This window comes from Narcine bancroftii, chromosome 10 (assembly GCF_036971445.1).
Source record: "Narcine bancroftii isolate sNarBan1 chromosome 10, sNarBan1.hap1, whole genome shotgun sequence".
Lineage (NCBI taxonomy): Eukaryota > Metazoa > Chordata > Chondrichthyes > Torpediniformes > Narcinidae > Narcine > Narcine bancroftii.
Window position 1 is genome coordinate 88,575,571 of NC_091478.1, and position 23,496 is coordinate 88,599,066.

The 23,496-nt window shown below is 39.4% G+C and overlaps 1 protein-coding gene across 8 annotated transcripts in view; it reads left to right on the plus strand.

The window, feature by feature from the left end:
* The first annotated feature begins 10,933 nt into the window (after positions 1-10,933).
* plekhf1 (pleckstrin homology domain containing, family F (with FYVE domain) member 1) overlaps positions 10,934-23,496 on the plus strand; it is a 47,994-nt gene continuing 35,431 nt past the window's right edge. For 6 of the 8 annotated variants that reach the window (XR_011345852.1, XR_011345855.1, XR_011345853.1 and 3 more), the window contains exons 1-3: positions 10,934-11,068; positions 11,472-11,571; positions 22,790-22,889. The gene's annotated coding sequence lies outside the window, so the exon portion shown is untranslated. The remainder of the gene's footprint in view (positions 11,069-11,471; positions 11,572-22,789; positions 22,890-23,496) is intronic. The other 2 variants (XM_069901708.1, XM_069901707.1) reach the window with 2 other exon arrangements.

Below are 23,496 nucleotides of genomic sequence, written 5' to 3' on the forward strand. Positions count from 1 at the left end.
GGATTTTTTTTTTCTTTTTCTAATTCTTACTATCTTTATGCTACTTGTGTCAAAAATAATACTTTTCAAACTGGTATTTTTAGAGGAATAGAGTTAGAAGATTTGAAATGGTGGTACATAAAGAAATTGAGATTAATAAAATGAATACATTAAAATTTATAACTATTAACATTAATGGAATACAGAATCAGATCAAAAGGAAAAAATATTGACACTAATACAAAAAGAAAAAATAGATATAGCATTTATACAAGAAACACATTTAACAGAGGCAGAACATCTTAAACTGAAAAGAGGTTGGGTAGGTTATGTATTGGCATCATCTTATGATTCAAAAGCTAGAGGAGTTTCTATCTTAATCAACAAAAATATATGTATTAAAATAGAAAAAGTAGCTACAGATCCGGCAGGTAGATACATCATGATAAACTGTCAGATTTATTTGGAATCTTGGATACTATTCAAATATGCACCTAATGAGAATGATAAGAAATTTATGCAAGATTTTTTATATTTATTGAACACTTAAGGGCATATTTTGTTAGGTGGAGATTTTAATTTTAGTTTTGATTCTTTATTAGATAAAACTGGAAGAAATACCATAAAAGAATAAAGCAGCTAAACCTACATTAAGTCTAATGCAAGATATGAAATTAATAGACATATGGAGAAAGAAACACCCAAAGGAAAAAGATTATTCATATTATTCCAATAGGCATAAAACCGACTCCAGGATAGATTTTTTTTAACTTTCTGCTCAAATACAAGGAAGAGTTCTGAATATAAAGCAAGATTACTATCAGATCATTCACCCCTATTACTAACAATTGCTCGAGAAGATATTCAACCTAAAAGATATAGATAGAGATTTAACTCCATGCTATTAAAAAGAAAAGATTTTTGAGATTTTATAGAGCATCAAATTAAAACATATTTGATATTAACTCTAATTCTGTAACAAAAAAAGTGATATTGTGGGATGCGATGGAAGCTTTCATTCAAGGGCAAATAATTAGTTATACAACCAAAATTGAAAAAGAATACAGTCAAGAAACCGAACAATTAGTAAAAGATATATTAATTTTAGAGAAAGATTTAATAAAAACAAGAAGGCATAGACAAGAAAAGACAATTGACAAAAAAAATTGAAATATAATACATTACAAACATATAGAGTAGAAAAAGATATGAGGACTAAACAAAGATATTACAAGGAAGGAGAGAAAACGCACAAAATTCTGGCTTGGCAATTAAAAACAACAAGCAATAAGAACTATTGTAGCAACAAAGAAGGGAAACAATCAGATCTCATACCAACCACAAGAAATTAATGATTTTTTTTTTAATTATGAACTATATCAATCCAAATGTTTAGGAGAAAGTTCTGAAATAGCTGATTTTCTGTCCCACATTGACCTACCTCAATTAGATTTGGAGGAACGATACCAAACTGTCAAAGTCATTGACTAAAACAGAAGTTTATTAATGTCTTTCCCAAATAATAAAGTGCCAGGTGAAGACAGATTTCCCATGGAATTCTATAAAACCTTCAAAGAATTATTAGTTCCATCCTTCTTAGAAGTATTAAAACAAGTGGAAGAAACTCAAGAATTACCTGAATCTTGTAAAATGGCTATAATTTCAGTAATACCAAAAAAAAGGAAAGATCCTTTATTATCATCCTTATATAGTCCAATATCTTTGTAAATACAGATTACAAACTTATTGCAAAATTATTAGCAAATAGGCTAACAAATTATTTACCAAAATTAGTGAAATCAAACCAGACTGGATTTGTTAAAAATAGAATATCAGCTGACAATGTGTGTAAATTTATTAACTTGATTCATATGGCACAAACAAGGAAAGAACAAACTGTTGCAGTAACATTAGATGCTGAAAAGGCCTTTGATAGGCTTGAATGGAGTTTCTTGTTTAAAGTATTACCGAAATTTAAAGTACCAGGACAATTAATTAACTGAATTAAGGCTTTGTATAACAATCCTAAGGCAAGAGTATTGACTAACGGGTATATCTCAAATTCTTTCTCATTAAATAGATCGACTAGACAGGGATGTCCACTATCACCTTTCCTTTATGTTTTAGCTATAGAACTATTAGCAGAATTGATAAGATCTGATGAAACAATAAAGGGAATAAAAATAAATGATAAATAATTTAAAATTAGCCTATTTGCTGACGATATTATTGTGTGCTTAAGCAAACCCAAAATGTAAATAAAGATGTTACACACTAAATTGAAAGAATACGGTGCAGTATCAGGATATAAAGTTAACACTGATAAAAGTGAAGTAATGCCAATGAACACAGCAGATTATACACATTGTAAACATTTTAAATGGTAGATGCAGGGCAATACATTATCTAGGTATTAGAATAGACAATAATTGAAATCATCCATTAAAATTAAACTATCAACCACTATTAAAAATGGAAAGACTTGCCTATAACTCTGATAGGGATGGTAAATTGTATAAAAATGAATATATTTCTGAGATTACAGTATTTTTTTTCAATCGTTACCTATTCCCTTATTCCAAAAGCTGAATAAATTAATAAGAAAATTTCTATGGAAGGTTCAGAAAGCGAGAGTGGCTTTGAACAAGTTAACATGGTCTTATAAATAAGAGGGTTTGCAGCTATCAAATTGTAAAAATTACTATAAGGCAGCACAATTAAAATTTTTGTCAAACTTATATCAACTAGGGGAAAAACTAGCTTGGCTCAGGATAGAGTTATATAAATTAGAAGAGAATTTTTCTGAAAATGTAATTTATAAATGGAATGAGAAATTAGTAAGGAATAAAAATACACCAATATTACATCATATATTTAAAATTATGGAGTAATATACATTTAGTAAGAGAGATGGTAAACTATCAACTAACAAATATGTTGTTAAAGCAAAAACAATTAATTCCTTTTACAATGAACAATAATTTTTTTAATGACTGGACAGGAAAAGGAATTGAAAGAATAAAAGATTGTTTCTTGGGTAATATTTTAATGGCATTTGATTAATTGAAAGATAGATATGAAATATTAAATGACATCATATTTTCTTAGTATCAATTAAAACATTTAAAGGAGAAAATAGGAACAAGTTTAAGGCTACCTGAGTCAAGCTGTTTTGGATATATAATTATATAATTATAGACACATTGATAGTTAAAAAATTATTATAAATATGTATATTAAATTACAAAAAAATAAAAATGATAAAGAAATGTACAAATCAAAACACATTGGGAAGAGGATTTAAATATACAGATAAAAAAACAAAACTTGGTCTGAACTATGTAATGGTATGATAAATACAATAAATACTCGGTATATGGTACAATATAATTTGTTACATAGATTATATATTGCACCTCAAAAATTAAAAGAATGGAATCCTACATTATCAGATAAAATGATTCTGTTGCAAACAAGAGATTGGTACATTTGGACATGAGAGAAAGTAAAATTTTTCTGGAATGAATTGAATCTAATATTAAATCAAATAACAAAAAGTAAAGTAGCTAAAGATCCAAAAAATTTTCTAAATAATATAAATTAAAACGACACAGTTAAAAGGCAATATATTATAATTGCTTGAGCAGCGGCAAAACAATGCATAGGAACAACTTGGAAAATGGAAGCATCTTTGAAAATACAGCGCTGGTACATAGAAATAGATAGTTATATTCCATTAGAAAAAATTACATATAATTTAAGAGATCATTTTAGACAATTTAACACAACCTGGGAACCATATATAAAGTTCATTTGTGATTGTCAGACTTAAACCTCCAACCCTGAAAGGGTTAGTAAAATGTATGTTACCGAATATAATATATATATTTATCGAGTCAATAAAAATTGGAAAATAACCAGGTTACATTGTTTGGGGGGGGGGGGTAATTTTGGGGGAGGAGAGGGAGGACGGATGGGAGAAAATAGAAAATGTCATTGTATAGATATATGAATTTGCATAAACAAAGGGTATAGTTTTGAATTATTGTGACTTATTAAATAAAACATTTTCAAAAAGTATATTACTGCATGACAAAAATAGTCCAAACTTGTCTTTACCACAAAATAAATGTATGTTGATTAAAATATCAAGTTTTGAAATTCACTTCCATCTGTGATGATCTAAGAACTGAGAAGATTTGCCTACACTTGCTGTCTCCAGAGCTTAGGAAGAGCAGAAGAGACGCGAGAGCCTTGTTTGACTTTCTGTGTGCTTCCTGGATCAATTTAGCAGACTATGCTGGAAGCTGTGTTGTGAACTGAGCAACTGTAGACATACATTTATTGTAGCCCAGAACAGCACAATCTGACTGGGTGGGTGTTTACTTTAATCATGTAAATATTTGTTTTTGTTATTAATTGTGTAATAAAATCATTTTATTGAACATATTGATTGGATAAGAATCTGATGGTAATAAATTTCTGCAAAATCAGCTTTATAAGGAAGGTAAGTCACAAACTTTTGGCCATTGAAGTATCACTTTTTTCTTCCACTAACTGCAACTGTGAATATTTTATCCTTTTATACTTATTATCTCTCTTCCTGTCTTAGCATATTGTAATTGAATGTATATTGTTGTATTTGGTGCATCATGTACCTGCTTGGCTGCAGCCATTAGAATTTTGGTGCATCTATACTTAACTGTACTAGTTAGTGTACATGAACAAAACCGACCATCATCATCTGTAGAGATCTACTGTTTGCTGCTTCTAACCTTGAACATTGGACTTTAAGAACTTTTGAGCACCTGAAATTCTGGACAGCTATCTTCCACCTTGGCATATCTACTGGTCTTTGAAGACATTTAATGCAGAGGTTGATAGAAATATGGTTTACGTGGGTAGCTAAGAATGTGAAGTTGAGGGGACAATCAAAAATGATCTTATTAGTGGAGGAGTCGGCTTGTGGGACCAAATACCCTACTCCTGCTGCTCATCCATAGTTCATATACTTAAAAATCCTATCTTATAAAATGCCATTTTGTTTCCTACTTTGAAAAATGCTTGAAGCATTAATAATGTTCGTTTGGAAATGGGGCAACTTCCCCAAACAAACTTAACTACCTGCAACATTTTTTTTTCCAAATAAAACTTTTATCCGTTGCATTTTGATGTCGTTGCCATCATGTCACATGTAAGTGGGCAATATTTACAATTAGAGCAGATTTTACTCCTACAAAATCTCCCCCTTCAACAATCTTACAGAATCTGCACATGAGGAAATTCTGTATCACTTAGCGCAAAGCAGAGAGACTCCACACCAAGCGACTCATCTGTAAAATTGGTCCAATTGCATATTCACTACAATCATCTGACCCACTCAACATTTCTTGTTAATTTTTTTTATGTCCTCAGCAATGCAAAGGGGTATTTTGTACTTGCATTGAAATTTGACTTGAATGGATATCAAAAATTAACAATGACCAACACATGACTTCCATCTTAGCAGCTAAGTATGATAACTGTGGAATGCTAGTGAGAATTTCTACAACAAAGTATTCTGTATTGTCATTTAAAGGTATTGCTGACCTAAAGTTTCCCATTCATTTAAATCTAATAGGTGATCTGTAAGAATAATTGAGGTCTGGTTCAAACCAGACATTAGAAATCCAAATACTGTAAAACAAAGCCTAAATGTATGATTTAGCAAGTCCCACATTTAATGTCACAAGAATATTAGAATGAAATTTCCTATTTATCTTTGATTTAAGAAATCCTATTCAAATTTATACAACCAGACCAAACAGCAGTTCTCCGGTCTACTGTGCTCATACAATACACAGCAAATAATAATCACACGCATAAAAATACAATTTAAAATAAAAATATATGAATATTTTGGGATGATTCTCTCACCGGATACTGTTTATCAATGTCACAGCCTGAAGGAAGAAGCTATTTCCCAGCCTGGCAGAACTGCCTTTGATGCTCCTGGCCCCTCCTTGACTCCTGGTAGTGAGTCAAAGATACGGACTGCTGGATGGAAAGAGTCCTCAAAAATTCTTTGACCCCCCCCCCCTCCTTAAATTACGCTCCTGGAAATGGAGACTCCATTGATCTTGGCCATCTTAATGATACTTTGTATGGACATCCAATCCAATGCTTTGCAGCTACCGTACATTTTTTAAATTGTCCTTCCATAAAGCTGACAAATAATACGAATTATCAACCTACTCTATCAAAGGTGAGCAGCTATTGAGAGAAGAATGAAGAACAAAACATTATTATTACAGTCACTATTTTGTAAATTATATTATTTCTAAACGTGTCATGTTGAGCTACCAATATTTAATCCAGAGTTCAGTTGTAATCCAAGACAGTTGATATATAAATCAAGATCATCAATAATTTATTGAGCTAATTTTTAGATTACATTTTGGAAAAACTGTTGGTGAATCTCTCTCTGTCTAAGCTCTGATAAGTAAGTTCTATGCAAAAAATGCTGACTTGAAATTTACCTCATATTTTTCCTTAATGAAGCAGTCTAATGAATGACGATTATGTAGCTCATAATCCAAATGGGTTAAATTATCAGGTCAGAGTTAACACTTAGTGAGCATTAGTGAACTATTTATTTTTCTGTAGTGGTTTCCAGTGGAAACCTTATATACACTTTCCATGATCACTTTTGTTTGCATTTCTGTTTAGCTGTTACTGAGTTAATTGTTCATTGTTTAAATAGATTTCACACTGATGTTAACTATTCTAACAATTCTCCTCGCTAAAGTAATTTTATTGTTTTTATAAATAATCCTGGTTTTTTTTAAAGTTCTTTTATTTGGCAGTGTTAATCTGTTTGTCTTTACATTTTTGTTTGTCATCTTCTGAGAACCTTGAGACAAACTCACTTTTATATCTAACCATCCATGTTTCAAGAGAATGTACATTGTCTTAATTCTTAAACATTTTTGGCTTTGATTGTAATTTTAACTGTTAGCAAAATGCCAATAGTATATTGAAGCATTTGACCATCTGTTATTGAGGTTTCCTCAGGAAATGTTTTTAAATTTGTCTGCTTAAGTATTGAAAAACAGTAAAGTATGCAGATCAGCCTTTGGCCTTATTTACATAACTAGATCTTACCTTCTGAATTTTACCATTTAATTGCTTTTTATTGGGAGCAGTAAATAAAATATAGTTTTAACGTGACCCAGACTTTTAAATTTCAAATTTACTGTTTTATGCAGTTGACAGAATTGATTCTGTACATGTTCCTGTACAAAAGGTCCAACTCAAGTATTTTTCATGTTAAAATGGAAAACAATTGACTTGTACACCCTGTTGCAATCAAAATCCCCTTTCACACTTGCATCCCACTAAATCGGCCGTTCGCTGTCCCGGGAGAGGAATGGGGGTTTGGCCTTTCACACTTGACCACTCCTAACCGGGACACTGAATGCTTTCACACTTGGAAGGGTTTACCCCCAGCGTTTGGTCTATTCTACCTTTAATCGGAATTGCTTACATGACGCAGCACACAAAAGTGATGTCATCTCATTCTGTACAATGGCCGACCTCAGATAGATTGCCTCAGACAACTGGAAGATATATGAATCCATCACCAAACAATCAGGTCTTATCAGCCTCCTTATCTGCAAGTTGGTGCAAAGAGATTGGCTGAGCTGAGAGTCAACCGTAAAAAGTGCTTGATTTTAATGAAGTATCTTTAACGGGTGCAAAATAGCAGAAGGATGTGGAAGAGGGAGAGACCTCAGGGACTTCTATTCTTGGATCGTTTTTGAAAAATATGATGATACCCAGTGGCGTAAGAATCTACGAATGTCTCGTGCTACATTTGATTTCACTGTTGGGATACTGGAGCCACACCTGAGGAAGAAGAACACAAAATGCTGAAGACCTCTGGAACCTCGGTCAGACTTGCACCAGCATTGTAGTGGTATGGCACTCCTGGAGAGTATCGTTACATCAGTGTGTTTTTTTTGGTGTTGGTATCTCCACTGTAATCATGGTGGTGAGGCAGGTGACTGCAGCGGTGAAAAAGTATCTCATGCCACGTTTCATAAGAGTGGCTGACTGTGGAGCGTCTTCAAGAGACCTTGGAAGCATTTGAAAGAAGGGAAGGTTATCAAATGTGTGCCGGAGCCATAGATGGCACACTTATTCCCATCATTGCCCATAGGATGATCCAGCATCCTACCACAATCAAAAAGGATGACACTCCATCATTCTGCAAGCTGTTGTTGACCACAACTGGTGGTAAGGTTGATCTTTCCATTATTAACATTTATCCTCACTTGAAAATATAGCCATTAGTTGATTCAATTATGTGGGCTGTCCCAGTTGCATCCATGATTCTCGCGTTCTTGTCAACTCTCCGATATAAATAACTGATGAAGATGCAGGTGGTCACCTATTCCCCAGTGACGTAAGTGATTTCTGACAGCGCATTATGATGCCTTAACAAGTGCATGTGACCTGGAAGTGTGATAAACCCCAGTTTTGCCTCTTCCCTTCTGCTCCTTCTCACCCACAGTATTTGATTGTATCACAAATCTCCAGAAATGTGAATGGTGTGGAAATACCTGCGCATTTGATCGGGAATCCGGCCGTCCCACTGCGAAAATGGTGGAAGAAGGGGTTCATGCAACATCACGTCATTGATCAACATAAGAGCACATTCAACTTCAGACTAAGTTCTGCTAGAGTGGTTGTGGAGAATGCATTTGGCCATCTCAAAGGTCGCTGGAGGTACCTGTCCAAACTAATAGATATTAATACTACCTTTGTGTCAGATATAGCTGTTGCCTGCTGTGTTTTGCATAATATCTCCGAGCTTAAAAAGGAGCTCTTCCCGGAAGAGTGGAGGGCTGAAGTCTCCAATCTCCCTCTTCCAGAAAATGTCCCTTATAGTGGTGCCGCAGGCTATACGCGAGGCTATAATGACAGTCCTATGTGGAAATGAGGATAATGACTGAGTGTGATCCTATAGAAGTCTATAAAATTTTATTGCTCGTCCTTCAACATAATGCAACTGTTAAATTCAAACTTTAAAATAGAAACTGTTTAATAACCATTGGAACTTTATGTACAACATCAATGTTAAACACAGACAATAATTTTCAATAAAAGGCAGCCCAAAAACGTTAACCTCTTTAAAACACATATTTGGCAAATTTTCATTTACATTGACCTTCAACTTAACTTCAACATAGTCCAGAATTGTAAATTTTATAACTTCGGTGAAGAACAAAGGATATAAACCGATCACTCAACATTCTCGTCCTCCAGCAGGTGAATGCAGGAGCCGAGATAATGGCCAATAATGGCTTGATCAGCTGAACCCTCAGTGCCTACAGGTGATTAGTGTGTCCCCCGGGGGTGGGGGGGGAAGGGGGGTTGATAAGGGTTGGGATGTAGACTGGGTGCACCACTGGAGACAGAAGATGGCAGTGGGAAGGGGAATGCTGTGTAGGTTGGAAAGAGGGAGGAGAATGGAATGGGAAGGGTAATGGTGGTGCTCGGCAGGATGGGGTATGCAAGATACACATAGCATCATGGTGGCAGAGGTTGGTTGGAATGATGGCGAGGCTAGCGGGAAGGGGGAATGCAAGAGGCCTACCAAGGGTGTAAGGACACTGAATGGTGGAGGTCCAAGGTTGGATTCACCCAATCACTTCAATTGATGAGGCCAATCTGCTTATAACTACTGTCTGCCTGCATCTCCTGTAGAATCTCTGTTATCAGGCTGCCAATCCTTCATTTTCAGCCTGGCGTGCCTGTTGCAGTGCCATCCATTGCTCCTGGATCAGCCTCTGCAATGCCTCAGCCTGTCTCTCCCTTCTGTCACGTAATCATTCATGGTCCATCTGGTCTATTTTGGCTAAGAGCACACGCATCTCATTTTCCTCCTCCTGCTACTTCATAGGCTTCTGTCTTCTCAGCCTCCTCTCACCTGCATATCGGTGAGACAAGTATGCGAATTAAATGCCATGCCCTCACCTTTAATTCAACCAAGATTTTTCTTTGAACAGACTAATTATGAGTCTTTATCAGCTTCCAATACAGCAGGAGGTGTTATCCCTGTATTATTGCCAGGTGATGTCAGATCAGTTCCCATCTGCTGATCAGCCAAGGTTGTGACAGGAGATGAAGTTGAGGTTCTGGGGGAGGGGAGGGCATCAGGAGCAGATGAGGAACCAGGGGTGGTTGATGGTTCTGTTGGAGATGAGACACAAGGCGCATTCTGTTTGTGCACCTCACCCTCCTCATCCTCCACCTCAGGTTGCAAACTGGGTTGAGGGGATCGCACATCAGTAACCCCCCCCCACCTTCCTAGCCACAAGGTTGTCCACAAGGGCGAGAGGTGGCACCTGCCTGCTTGAACCCCAGTTGTCAAAAGCAAGATTAAAATAATCCAGTCCCAGCGGTCTGCGCCCATCCTCCCATTATGGTCCATGACCTGGAGCAGCCTCCTCCTGAGTGTTTTTAATTTGTGATGACCTGTGTCTGGTCCCCTTTATACCCCAGTTCCCTCAGCTTTGTGGCAAATCCCTCATAAAATCGGCCATCCGTAATTGTGCCCGTTAACTCATAACCTGATGCCTCCTCTAACCTTAGTGTTAGAAGCTGCTGCACCTCCCTGTCACCCCAGTTTGCAGAAGCCATTATTTTTGTTCTATTTTAACCTTTTTCACTGATTTGAACTTCTTTAAAGTCATCCCAAATAAATTCTGATCTTGTGAATCACAGCGCTTAACAAGTTCAGCCAGTGTGCCTGCTAACTTCAGAGGCGAGATGGAGGAGGAGTGTCTGGATTACCTTCACTCCAGCATGTCTGCAGCTCCCTTCCACCCAGACCTTGACGTGATCACGCAAAAGAAATGATGTCATTTCAATCCCACAATGCAATCGCCTGTTTCACACTTGCCTGACCACAACGCTGGCATCCGCAGGTGCCAGGGATTGTACTAGGGGTCGAGGCCACCAATCCCCGACGTGAGATGAGCTGATTTAGCTTTCATACTTCCCACTGTAAAGGCCGATTGGCGATTGATTCCTGGGATCACTTGTAAGTGTGAAAGGGGCTAAAGTAACCCTACTTGTGGGTGTTGGATTTCCCAATGGCAGGGGTGGAGACTTCACTTGTACAGTGAAATGTTACAAAGGGGACTTTGGAGGAAACAAATTGGCTTCTTTGTATTTGCAATATTGATAATTTTGACAGTTATTAATCAATTTTTTAGTGAAGCTTGTTTGAAAACCTGCCTTAGCCTCATTGTAGAGCTGACTTCATAATCCTGGCAAGAGATCAACAAATGATTCAAACCTTTAGAACCAAAACCCTGATTATAAAATAGATCTTACTGTTTTGTAGAATTAGGGTACAAACAGGAGGCAAAAGAGGTATGGCTTATTTAAAAAGAAAATTAAAAATCCAGCTTTGCATTTCCTTCCTTCCTTCCTGAACACAGTCACGTTACAGAAATACAGTAAAACAAACATTACTCAACCAACCTTTCTGCTATCTGCAATGCTATGAAGGCTGATAGGAATATTTTCCTTCCAAAACAGGTATGTGTTTTTTTTTAACATGGTTTATGGCAATTTTGCTAAGTCTTCCTTTAACCAGACCTTTAGTTGCCAGCCAATGCTCACACAGATAAACTGTCCGGCCAGCGGAACCTTTAGTTTGGAGGAATGTTTCTGGCATCTTAAAATTATCTGAAACAGAAATAGTCCTTGTACTTTAAAATTAACTGTGGCCTTTGAGACAAGGTTGTGGTGGGGAAATTAAAGATCAGCATTTGTGACCTGATTACTTTCACTTCAAGTCAAAGAAATGTTTTGGCTTTGTTTTTGTGTCAGGAATGAAGGATGGGGATATTTTATTAACAAACTTTATGATTAGAAAATATCTTTCATTTAAGAGATGATCTCACAGAAGAGATCATTTGTTAATGCGATACCGAAAGAGAGCTAAGTTAAGGTTTGGTTAGATACATTGTTGGAGTAGGGCATTTCATCATAAATACGCCCTTCAGTCCAAATATAATATGCCTTGCCATGAACTGGAAGTGAGAAAAAGGAGAGGAATGACAAAAAAACAAATATAAACCTCCTATGTCATGGCAATTCTACGATGGAGAGTGATCGTAATCGAGACCAGGTACACAAGGAAGGAGAACAAAATGCAGATTAAATGCAAGATAAATGAGACAGAAAGTTTTTAAAAAATTAAATATCCAGATGAATTTTTGACAGATAGGAGAGAAATTTCTCATTTTAAATTGTTCCTTCTTGAGCTGGAAATGTTCAGCGCCATTTATTAATCACCATGACTATAATTTCTACTGCTGGGATGAGATCTGAATTTCTGCTAGTTGATGTGCAGATGTATCAGATTCTTGAGGTAAAATGGAGATGGTGTGTTCAAGGGAGCTATTATTTTAATGAGACAGGTTTTGAAGCAATGGATATAAAATTCCCTGAAAGTGGTCTCACAGGTGGAGAGGGTTGAGTAAAGAGAGCTTTTGGCATATTGGCCTGCAAAATCAAAGTGTTGAGTTAAAGAGTTGGGATGTTATGGTAAAGTTGTATAAGACATTGGTGAGACTAAATTTAGAGTATTGTGTGCAGTTTCGCTCACCTAACTACAGGAAAGATATCAATAAGTTAGAAAGAGGGCAGAGAAGATTTACTAGAATGTTGCCCAAACTTGAGGAACTGAGTAACAGGGAAAGGATAAATCGGTTAGGACTTTATTCCCTGGAACAGAGAAGAAAGCAGGTCGATTTGATAAAGGTATTTAAAATTGTGATGGCGGTAGACAGAGTAAATGTCAGCTTTTTTTTCCATTGCACGAGCCCCCGTTTTAGAAAAATGGGATTATCACTAAGGGATAGCATAAACAGGAAGAATCGAATGGTCATTGTTAACATTTCACACAAGCACCATCACAAGTCACACCCCAGCAACAATTAGATACATTGGAAGAAATGAGGGACAGCTTGTCACAGTCTGTTCCAGATTCAATACATTTGCAAAGATATTGTGATTTTGCAAGGGAGAGCCATTCTGACTGCTGAAGAGAAAACAGCTTTTTGAAGCAGCTCGTGTGGCCAGCCATTTTTGTGGAATTCAGAGCAAAGCATACTCTGAATGAATGACTGGGCCTTTTTGGTGGATTGACCTGTTGCAGGAGGGTCTTTTTGGAGGCAAAGTGCTTTATTTTGATTGTGACTAACAGTGAAGGTAGCTTGAAGAAACCGGTGCCAGGGTCTCGGAAGCTCCGTGGAGACTGCCCAGTTTGAGTCTTGCCTACAAAAGGACCAGGAGTGTTATGACCACAGCTCATGAGGATGGACATTTATTCAAAGACAATGCAAGAAGAATTCGTGAGTCTGTAGCAGCGACAACTCCGGTCTTCAACATTAATTCTGGGCCTCAATTTCAAAGGCCGATGCTTCAACACTGAATTTGAAAGACTGAACTTTGAAGTATGCTCTAGATTTTGGCCTGGACTGTAATGGTTTGAGTATATCACACGCACTATTACACCTGCACATAGCTGGGGATAGATTTGTGTTAAGGATAGTTTAAAAGTTAAGACTATAGTTTAAGAGTTAGAAATAAAATTAGTGTTTTAAAATGAAACACTGACTGGTTCATTGTCTATTACTGCTCATTACATGCGGTTCCTAACAGTAGGTAAGATATAAACCAGAGGACATTAGTTAAGGGTGAAAGGGGAAAAGTTTAGGGGGAACTTGTTCACACAGAGAGGAGTGGTGGGAGTGTGGAACAAACTCTCAACTAAAGTAGTGAATGCAGGCTCAATTTTAACACTTAAAAAGAATTTGGACAGATACGCAGATGGGAGAGGTATGGGGGGGCTATGGACTGGGCGCAGGTTAGTGGGATTGGGCAAAAAAAAAGGTCCCGCATGGACTCAAAGGGCCAATGGGGTCTATTTCTGTGCTGTAATGTTCTCTGGTTCTGTGGAAGCTGACCACTACATTCTTGAGATTTTCAATTGATCATCCAGCTCTTGAACTTTCTGTCAATTGATGCATTCGTTGCCATCCAAGCTTCATGATCTCACTCCTTTTTTTTTCTGGAAAGAGTTAGCTCAACAGTTTTTTTAAATTTATGGATATGACGCAGTAATAGCCCATGCCACTCAAATATACCCACGTGACTAAATAACCTACCAACCCTGTTCATCTTTGGAATGTAGGAGGAAATCCACGTAGGTTTGAACCTGGGACACTGACACTGTAATAGCTTTGCACTAACCTCTACACTAACCATGCCACCCATAAAGAGGTGAATTTCCTTGGAACTTATTTCATGGGTTAGATCACCTTGTGTTCATTCCCAGTTCTAGCACTGTGCCATATAACAGTTAAACTGGCTCCACTGCACAAATTGTGCTCCAGGTGACTGTGGTGAATGACTGCCAAGCTGCCTGTCTCCCCTCTGGCGAACCTTGCTGTACTAACATTGGCTGTGCATTATCTCTACTGTTAAGGACACTCCCCTTGGGTATAACTGCGTATGCACCTATTGTCTTTCATTATTGTACCATGAGTTTCTGCTAATAAAAGCCATGATTATTGTTTGACCACATCGTCTTTGTCTACTTCATCAACTGGCACTTCAATTTTATTAGCAGAAATGGATGCAGCACTCAAGCCAGAGCAGTTGATAATCGACCAGTCTGCCCCAAGGGCCAGAGAAATTTTCAACCACTGGATTGCTTGTTTTGATTACTACATGGCTCGAAACAACATGATCGACGAGGGGCCACCTGAACTCTCTGCTGGGTGAGGTCCCTTTTGCTGTAACGCAAGGAGTTACCACTCTGGCTATAGCCCGGGAACGTCTGACTGCATACTATGAAGTGCCACGGAATGTGGTGCTTGCTCAACACCAGTTGCTGACTAGACGCCAGAAACCTGGGGAAAGTGATGCTGCCTATGCACTGGCCCTCGACTCGCTGGCAAATGAATGTGATGTCAGGGCAGTCAATGTGCAACACCGCAATGCCTTGAAGCTGGATGCTTTTGTCAACGGGATTTACTCCAGTTAGATCCGACAGAGGCTGCTGGAGACAAACCCTTTAACCTTCGACTGGGCAGTCACTCTAGCCAAAAAACAGAGAAGTGCCATGCGGTCCAGTGAAGTGCTATAAACCGAAAAGGAAACATCCAGGAGTGCTTGAACCCCAAAAGAAAGAAAAGGGTGAATTCCTAAAAAATGCTACTTCTGTGATAAGAGCTGGCACCCCAGACATAAGTGCCCAGCTCGATTTGCTCCATGCAGCTGTTGTGGGAAACTCGGCCACTTCGCTAAAGCGTGTAAGGCGAAAAGTACTCCCACTGATAAGAAGAGAAGCACCAAGTAAATGCAACCTGGAGCTGCAGGAATGGAAGACAACTGTGAAAAAGGGGGAATCTTCAGACGAGCAGGGTGAATCGACTTCAAGTAACGGCGAGGTGAGATCCCCTGTGATAGCTCAATTGACTGTAAAGCTTAGGGGATGTTACGGACTGGAATGGTCAACTATGAAGGGGGAGGTGAATGGTAAGACTCTTGATTATCTAATAGATTCGGGGAGTACTAACAGCTACATCCAAGAGAAAGTTGCCAGAGCCTTAAATTTGCGGAGATATCCAGTGAACCGAAAGATATCGATGGCTTGAGGTGAACTTACAAAAACTGTATGCGACAAGCGTAAAGTTACTTTAAATTTGCAGAGACATTGCCTTGCTGATGTGTGGCTCTTTATTATGCCGGAGCTCTGCACCCCTGTGTTACTGGGGTTAGATATTCAATCTCAGATGAACAGTGTCGTGTTAAATTTCGGTGGGCCACTACTATCCCCCACGCTAGTTACTGCAGTCTGTCTGCATTAAAGATCAAAGCTCCTTCCCTTTTCAGTGATTTATCCCCTGAATGTCAGCCGATTGCCACTAAGAGCCGTTCTTACAGCAAAGAGGATTGTGAGTTTATCAAAGCGGAGACGCAGAGACTGCTTAAAGAGGGAGTAATTGAACCTAGTAAGAGTCCATGGCGGGCCCAAGTGATAGTCATGAAAAATCACACTAAGAGACGACTGGCTATTGATCACAGCCAGATGATCAACCGTTACACTAACCTGGATGCCTAGCCCCTGCCACGGATCAATGAAATGATTAATCAGATAGCGCAATACAAAGTGTACTCCACTATCGACCTCAAAGCAGCTTATCACCAAATCCCCATTAAGAAAAGGGAACGGCCCTTTACGGCTTTTGAGGCTGATGGGGGTGGGGGGGTTATACCAGTTTAAAAGGGTACCTTTGGGGGTCACTAATGGTGTGTCCGTGTTTCAGAGGGAAATGAATAAGATTGTTAGAACGTATGAGTTACAGGGTACGTTTCCCGATCTGGATAATGTCACTATCTGTGGGAAAACACAGACTAAGCACGACAACAACTTAAAGAAATTTTTAGCAACAGCTAAAGAACTCAACCTTATATTTAACGAGGGCGAATGTGTGTTCAACGCGACAGAGCTACCCATTCTGGGCTACATTGTCCGCAAGGGTGAAATCTGCCCCGACCCGGAAAGAATGGCCCCCCTTAAGAAGTTACAACCCCCAGACTCAGCAAAAGCCCTTAAAAGGTGTATGGGATTCTTTTCCTACTACTGCAAATGGGTTCAGGACTACGCCACGAAGTCACGCCCTCTGTTTGACACTAAATTTTTTCCTCTCTCTCCAATGGCCTTGAAGGCTTTCGAGAGAATTAAAGCCGATATTGCCAAAGCTGCACTCTCACCTATTGATGAGGATATCCCATTCCAAGTGGAAACTGATGCCTCAGATTGTGCCTTGGCAGGAACCCTCAATCAAAAGGGCAGACCTGTGGCATTCTTCTCCCGCACGTCACGTGGACCTGAACTTAAACATCCTGCCATTGAAAAAGAAGGCCAGGCTATTATTGAAGCTGTTCACCACTGGAGACACTTTCTAGCCAGCAGAAAATTTACTCTTGTCACTGATCAGAAATCTGTAGCCTACATGTTCAGTACTAAACACAAAAGTAAAATCAAGAACGATAAGATGGCACGCTGGCGAATAGAACTCTCAACTTATAATTATGAGATCCAGTACAGACCGGGCAGGTTAAATGATCCCTCTGACGCATTGTCACGATCTGCTGCTGGTGCTCAGCTGGAGGGGCTAAAAGAGATCCATACCAGACTGTGCCACCCAGGGGTCATGAGGTTCTTCCACTACATAAGGGCTAACAACCTTCCTTACTCTCTGGAAGAAGTCAGGAAACTGACTAAAAGCTGTCCTGTTTGCGCAGAATGCAACCGCAATACTTCAAAGCTCTGGAGGCCACTCTTATCAAGGCAACGCGACCTTTTGAGAGGATTAGCATAGATTTTAAAGGACCGTTACCTTCCAACAACAAAAATGTATATTTCCTTACTGTAATTGACGAATATTCCAGGTTTCCCTTTGCGATACCCTGCCCTGACATCTCATCAGCATCTGTCATTAAGTCACTTGAGAGAATTTTCAGCATTTTTGGTTTTCCCAGTTACATTCATACCGATAGGGGCTCAGCATTCATGAGCGCTGAACTGCGGCGAGCCCTGCTACGGAAGGGGATTGCCACCAGCTGTATTACCATACTCCGAGCTACAACCCGCAGGGCAATGGGCAGGTCGAAAGGGCTAATGCTACAGTCTGGAAGACTGTTAATCTTGCTTTAAAAACACATGGTTACCCTGTTACCCGGTGGCAGGAGGTGCTGCCTGAGGTGCTACATTCTATTCGGTCATTATTGTGTACTGCAACAAATCAAACACCTCATGAATGTATGTTTGCCTTTCCTAGGAAATCAGGAACTGTGATGGACTGGCCAACCTGTTTATCTGAGCCTGGTACCGTGTTGCTGAAGAGCCATGCTTGGGCGCGTAAAACAGACCCCCTAGTCCAACCAGTTCAGCTACTGCATACCAACCCCAACTACGTTCATATTAAATTCCCAGACGGGAGTACTGACACTGTACCCCTAAGAGATCTGGCCTCGCCTGGTTCGCCCCTTCCTCACACCCCTACTCAGAGTGAGCCTGAGAGATTGGGCTCATCCCCCCAGCCTGTGACCCCTAGTAAGCTTTTAGATGGCCATGCTGAGGCTTCACTGCCTCACGCTGGCGATTCTGGAGCGGGTCCAGAAGTCAATCCTTTCCACACTACAGACCCAGGAACTGTATCAGTTCCCAAGGTTGCAAAGGAGCTGCCTGTTTTGAGAAGCACCAGAATTCGTAAACAACCTAATAGGCTGACATATTCATAAAACATCTCATTATATTTCGATTGCTTGCTAGATACTGGCGTATTTTGGCTATTAGAGTATTCTCAATACCAAACATCGTATCCATGTAACGCTTGCTTCAGTCTTTCCTAGCCACTGTTCTTTTGATTTTAACCCTTCTTCTGCCAGGGGGAGACTGTAGTGAATGTCTGTCAAGCTGCCTGTCTCCCTTCTGGCGAGCCTTGCTGTACTAACATTGGCTGTGCATTATCTCTACTGTTAAGGACGCTCCCTTTAGGTATAACTGCGTATGCACCTATTGTCTTTCATTATTGTACCATGAGTTTCTGCTAATAAAAGCCATGATTATTGTTTGACCACATCGTCTTTGTCTACTTCATCAACTGGCACTTCAGTGACATTGTGGGGAGAAACAAACTGTTGTGTGGAAACTAGACCATTGGATGATACACCCCCATCCTTGATGGGTTTTGAGGTGCTTTTAAGTGTTCCTAAAAAGTTCAAGGGGGGTTAAAAGTTGAATATAAATTAAAGTATACATTTTTGAAATAAATATTAATTCATAAAATATATTTCTGTTAAGTCAAATAAATCAACCACTTTCCCACCAGGTCAGTAGATCACTCTGTGTGGCTGGTAGTAAACTGATGGGTCAGATACAAAGTGTTTCCCACATCCTTGACTCTGCTGGAATGAGCTCCAGTGCAGGTTAAGCAGCAGGAGATCAGAAGCCTCGGCCATTCCCTGTCAGAAGACAGGAACACTCTGGCCTACACTTCGCTGTCTGCCTGCATTATCAAGGTGCAGCTGTACCAGAAGTCCTTGACTTGATGGTGAGACTAATGAAAATGTTTACTCACATCTACTTTCTATGCTATTGATTGGTGTTGTAAATGCACAGAGCAGTATAAAGTAGCAGAACAAGAACACAGGACAGTGTACGGTGTCAGGGTGAAAAGATCTTTTAGGATATTACAAAGGCAGCACATGAGTATCGGCAAGAATCTAATTGCAAGATTTGTTGATGTAGTTGATGGGCAATAAATTACACTGCATTTCTGATTATAGAATTATAAATATAATTTCAACAGCTTACAGTAGCTGTACATTCCCATCTGGGAATATTATACAGTAAATATACTGCATGATTCTTATGGGAAATCTGGAACCTCATAAAAATGATAAATACTGAGCAAGCTTTTCATCCTACAGTGTGAAGGGAGGGAAGTTTAGGGGACACATCAGTGGTCAGTTTTTTTTTTACACAGAGTTGTGGGGTGGTGGTGGAAGCTGAAACATTTGGGGCATTTAAGAGACTTAGACAGGAAAATAGAGGGTTACGTGGTATGGAGGGTCATAGGTATATCTAGGGTATGGCAGGTGGGGCAGAGAACAAGGGTGCCACTTGCAGGGGGCGCCATTGTCCTTGCCTTACCTGCCCAATATCTGAGTCCCCAGCCCATTAATTAATATCCATCCCAGGGGTAAAATGCTGCACTGTCAATGCTCACTTGAGCACCCCGAAGTGCCGTTCCTGGCCGGCATCTCATCGGGCTGCTTTGGGGCCGCTCCAGCACGCAAGCGGCACCTGGAGGCGGTTCAATATGGAATCAGTGAGGAAAACAATGGCCATCTTCCCTATCCATAATCCCCCACGCAGCTGGAACTACCCTGCAAGCGCAAGCCAGGGAAAAACTGAGCAGTTCCGGCTGCATAGGGTAGGGAAGACAGCCATTTTTCCCATTGAGCCACTGGCACTGACGAGCAGCCCTGAAGGCCAAAGTGGCCCAGTAAGGTGCTGGAGGCCAGGCAGCCGGCGGGGCTGTCACAGCCCGCTCCGGCCACCCCGTGCCAGCTGCCAGCCCCTGCCAACATGACGCCCCCTGACGGCCCCTGCCGACAGCCCGCCTTGGCCGCCTGCGGAGATTTTCCAATTAATACTTTGCCAAATAAATAATCTGTGAACTGATGGATGTTATTGTTATTCATTTATTTAGACATAGCATCACTTAAAAATAAGAAGTACTCATTGATGTTTTATTTAATGGAACGACAAACTGAACAAAGTATTTCAAAGTATAGAATAAAAACCTAACTAAATAGATTACTTCGTAGAGTGTGTGGTGGCAGTTGTTGGTGCAGTTTTTTTAATGAGGGGGCGCAAATCTCAGTGACAGTCCTAGGGTGCCACTTGACCGAGATACGCCACTGGGAAGGGTTTAGTACTTTTTTTAAAGGAATATATGGGTCAGCACAACATTGAGGGCCGAAGGGCCTGTACTGTGCTGTCGTGTTCCATTTTCTATTTCTATTACAAAGTTTTGCATGAAACGTGCAAGTTTATTAACTTTTGATCAGCTGGCTTGCTCATCTGCCCTTAGCAGCGTACTATAGATGAAATTTACTCACTGGTTTTTACTGGCTCTGACTTAGTTTAACTTTTCCATTCGATAGGGAGTCAGTGGACCCTTTCAAATCGCCATGTAACTGGGTCACTAATTGTGCAAATTGCCCAGTTTACCCCATTTTACATAGCAGTTTGAAAGGGCCTAGTGTTACGCATTGCATAGCCTGGTATACCCAGTCACCCACTTTGATGTTTGAGAGACTCATAGACAGACATATGGATGAAAGAAAAATAGAGAGTTATGAGGTAGGAAGGATTTAGTATTGTTTTTGTAGGAATATATAGGTCGGCACAACTTTGAGGGCAAAGGATCTGTAGTGTTCTATAATGTGAGGTTTTGCGCTGAGAGAATAAAGCTTGAATCATTTGGAATACATGGTCAAAATGTTAGCTCTGAAATTAATCCTTCATGTAAAAACCTAGCTGTATTCAAAGCAGTGTTCCCTCCCAGATGATCCCATGACAGTCTCTTTCTTTGAGCCAGAGATTTCCTGCTTCTCATATTTCCAATCCTGTTTATCATCTGAATGTGCAGTAAAAAGCAATGCTTGCAATCATGAAGGTGGCAACCAGCCAACAAGTACACCAGAGCCTGATCCGTAAAGGAGATGGGAATAAACAGCAATTATCAGTGGAGACTGGAAACACTCCTTTCTGCTCCACCTTTAGCTTTGGAAGATCATTCTTGGCAGCAGATGTTGATTTGGCAGCAACTCCTTTAAAATCAGGAACCAACATGCTTTGTTCTCAGCATTTAGAAGCCACACTGAGCTACCTCTGTGATAACAGAAAATGCCAAAGTAGGTTCTTTAACAGCCGCTTTTGCATGAAAATCAAGTACCGTGAACACAATGCAGTTTCTAAATCTCTCTGGTTTCATTCTGCATTCTTGGCAGGAACTGCCTTTCATTGAACTCCTGTGATTAAATCAATTGGACAGAGTCCACGCCCTGCATCTTTCAGCTGTTGCCCTTTTCCAGTGATTTCCTCATCCTGAAATTAAAGGGAGAAACTACAGGCCTGTTGCACCTGCACCAGGACAGATTAATCGTTAATGGATGAGTGAGCTGACTCATTCAATGCAATATCATCCTATTAACTAGCTTAAATCAAAGGCATCTCTTGAACATGATCTTTATCCAAGCTCTGGCCCTATCAATAAGTGACTGTCACTGTATTTTAATATCAAGCCAGTGGGATGAACCTACAATCACACTAGTTAAATGTAGGGAACTCATTCCATGCAGGTACAAACTTCAATCATAATATTAACTGGTAGTTCCAGTGGTGAAAATCTTGTTTTGTCATGTAAAAGCAATAAGAAAAGGTATCAGGATTCTGGGGTCCAGAGATAGAATCACTTGAAGCTTCTTAATACTTTCTCTGTGAAGTAAGGAGAAATAATATTTTTCATTCATGCCCAAAAAGAAAAGGTTTAACACTATACTCTAGCTTTCTTCCTTCTCTCCCAAATGATCCCATGATCAGAGATTTCTTGCCTTCCAAATTTCCAATCCTGTTTATCATCTGAATTCAACTCCTTTATCACCAAAATCACCTCCTTCCTCCACACCCCATCCCCATTTCTCACCCAAATCTCCACCTAGATGGAATTAGTTGAACCTGGCATCGTGGGCTGTTCTTGTTCTTCGCTGTTCAGTTCTCCATCCTGCTTGAGGAGATCTCACCCAGCCTTTTGTCAGCCTTTAGAGCAGCTTTTGGAGATTGTCAAATCATTTCAAAAATCTTAAAGAAAGTATATTTTAACAACAGAACTTCTCTAATTTAACAAATAGTAATAGAATGTAGAATTTTTCTTGATTAAAATATCATGTAATAATTACTTATATATCATTCTATCTAGATAGTTAAACCTGAAAGTTAGATTCTCCACCAGGGCATCCAAAATTTGCATAGCATTAACAAAAATATGCAGAACATAACTGGAATAACCAGTCTGGCAAAAAGGCTAATGACAGGCTTTGTCCAAAATTCAGCACGGCATCTCTTGGCAGGCAGGCTGGTATATTGACATTTGTTTTTCAGAAGACGGTGAAATCTGACTCAAACACATGAGACGCTTCTGCACACGGAAGGAGGTCAGTGTATAGGACATACATTCTGGGTAGCTGAGACTATAGCAGAGGTAAGAGTCAAAGGTTCTTTACTGGTTAAAATTGTGAATGAGTGGCGATGTTTTTTTTCTCAGTCATTTGAATCTGTGACAGTGGACAGTGATTTGATGTGTGCAAAATAAAAAGGTTTCTTTCAACTTCACCTTCAGTAACGAGACTCTGAGGAATCCTCACCTGGCTAACTGGGACTACATTAGATTCCAGGTACAATGGTTGTGGGGATGATGACGCTTTGATAAGCAGTGACGAGCAGGCCTGGGCACGCAGAGGAGCGAGATCAATTTGTACACAGATTATCAGACTTCAGCACCCAGCCGACACTAACCATACCATCAGTTGCCTTTTCCCAATTCAGTAAGGAACTGGTTGCAGTTCTGGCTAACCAATTCTTTCAATTTGGCTGTGACCAGGTGTTATGTTTTTCAAGTCAAGATAATTGTCATCTGATTGCACAAGTATAACCCGACGAAACAGCGTTCTCTGGTCCTCAATGCAAAATATGCAGACAAACAACCAGACATAACACACATACAGACAAACAATACATATGCAGAACAAGTATTTCATCCATACAAATAAATAAACAGACAAATAGATAAATAAATAGAAGTCTTGGTT